Source organism: Fukomys damarensis, unplaced genomic scaffold (assembly GCF_012274545.1).
Source record: "Fukomys damarensis isolate Sample0158 unplaced genomic scaffold, DMR_v1.0_HiC HiC_scaffold_30, whole genome shotgun sequence".
Lineage (NCBI taxonomy): Eukaryota > Metazoa > Chordata > Mammalia > Rodentia > Bathyergidae > Fukomys > Fukomys damarensis.
The window spans coordinates 54,103,828-54,106,349 of NW_022900942.1; positions in this window are offsets into that span (position 1 = coordinate 54,103,828).

Genomic DNA, 2,522 nt, shown 5'->3' on the forward strand with positions numbered 1-2,522 from the left:
AACAATGAGCAGAAAAGAAAACAAAGGAAAACATGAAGAGAAAGAAAGCAAAGGAAAAAAGAAAGGAGGAGAAAGAGAAGGAGGAGAAAAGTACAGTTTTAAATATTTAATGAATAAACATATCTATCTTAAATTTTCAAAACATTTAATATACATTTTCTAGGAATATTTTAAGAAGCATATATCAGTTTAAAGAATTCATATTTTAAGTTAATAGTTAAGCAAGTATATGGAGGAGGGGGTGAAGGGAGGGCAGGGACAAGGGGAAATAATGAGAACCAAGACCTTCATGTAAAGGTACAAGATCCCAATGATGAATGCAACTGTACTATATACCTAGAACCTAGAAATATTTTAAGTTAATAGTTAAGCAAGTATATGGAGGAGGGGGTGAAGGGAGGGCAGGGACAAGGGGAAATAATGAGAACCAAGACCTTCATGTAAAGGTACAAGATCCCAATGATGAATGCAACTGTACTGTATACCTAGAATGTACCAATAAACTCAATTAAAAAATAGTTAAGCCAAAATAATTCTGTGACTTGTGTTTTTATTCTCTTAACAGCATTTTTTTGAAGAACAAACACTCTTAGTATTAATGGTCTCAATTTATCACTTTGTTTTCTTCTGATTCTGTGCCTAAGAAATATTTGCCTAAGTTGAAGTCACAAAGATTCCCTCTTCTGTTCATTTTTAAAACTTCATACTTTTGCTGATAACATTTAGATCAATTTAGGTTCATCTGTGTACACAGTGTAAAAATTCCAAGTTCATTTTATGAATGCCCAACCATTCCAGCATCATTTGTTGATATCCTTAATATATTTAATATTTTAAATCATTATGAAGGGTGTAACTCAGGTGGAATTTTGCTTTGCATTTCTTTCCTTATTATTTTACCTATCTTTCTTTGGAAATTGATTTGAAAAGAGACAGTAAAAAACTCAGTTTAATATTGTTATGTAACTATGTCTCCAAACAATCACTATTTTAAGGTCTAGATTTAATTATTTAAAAGAAGTGAATTAAACTCAGAAGATAAAAATTAGAAAAACTAAAAATCAATTGTTGACTTGCTTATGAAACCATCATCGCAATTAAAGCAATGAAAATATGCGTCATGCCCCCAAATTTCTTTGTCTTCCTTGGAATCCTTCCCTCTGCCTTCCACAGCACCTCCACTTCTCTCCTGCATCATTCCTGATCTGCCTATGGGACTGCAAACAACATGGCCGACTTCCAGATCACATTTCTGTCACCAAGCTGCCCTTTCCTTTCCTCTTTATCATGGGGAACGCAGAAATGGAAACGATTTGTGGTGGTGCTTTCTTGAGTGATTCCAAGGGCAAGGCATCTTGCCTACCCCAAGCTGTTACCTAAGAGAAATAGCTTTCCACCTCCTTTGAGTCCTTTGGTCTTTTCATTAGAGCACTGGTCTATTCTCTATTACAAAAAATGACAATGGAGATTTAGCACTACCCTAACCAAAACTTATATGTCACAGTAGAGTAATAGTAAGGTTACAAGGCTGGTGACTTTATGATGGTCAATTTATGATAAAAATTTAGGGCCAGGAATTTAGCTCAGTGGTTCTGTCACCTGCCTTGCAAGTGCAAGGTGCTGAGTTTGATCCCCAATATCCCCCAAAAAAACTACACAACTATTACCCATGATAACTTGAAAGACAAATCCTTATCATATTGAGGCTGTGGTTGTAGGTAGGATACTTAGAAAATGTCTCAGTGTTGGTGCGTACTACTCACTGTTTAGCCTATCTAATAAATTACTAAAAAGAGAGTAAAGTCAAATACAAATTAACCACTTCACAACTCGCAAGCAACCAACCAAAAGAAGACACTTCTGTAAGGGAGAAATTCTATCAATTTGCAGAAAGATCAGGAATGTGGAGCCTGGCAGGATGGGGAAATCCAACTCCTCTGATCTCCAAATACCAGGAGATGATTATTGTTCGAAGCTTTCTCCAGAGAATATGGTGAAGTGTCTTCCGACGTGAACCAGTCAGAGGCAGACAGATTAAGAGCTGCCTGCTCACCCATGAGAATTGTTTTAAATGGTATCAAAGTGGCAATAGTTAAATTGAAGGAAACAAGGTTCATCCAAAACAGCAATGAATAAATAAATAAGTCTACATGTCAAGAAACAAAAGAAAGCCTCGCCCATGTTTATTCTTAGTAGAACCCACCCTGACCGAGAGCATTTGACTCAAAGTCTGTGTGTTAAAGATAAATTGGCATTGAACAGTCCGCCTTCCCACAGAGGCGCTGTTTTCGCAGCTTGTACCTTACAGGGTAGAGGGTAGCATGTTTGAGGACTGCTCTAGGCAGGCAGCACTTTACCCCTACAATTTGTGCCGCACAATTCCACACTGTCCTAAACCAGTGGTTCTGTGTTTTCCTAATCTTCCACTTTCCAAATGAAAAATGTCGTTGGAGTTCTAACTGTACTCCATTATTCTTTATTGGGTGTGGCGAAGGAGGTAGAAAAGTGACTTTTTATAGGTC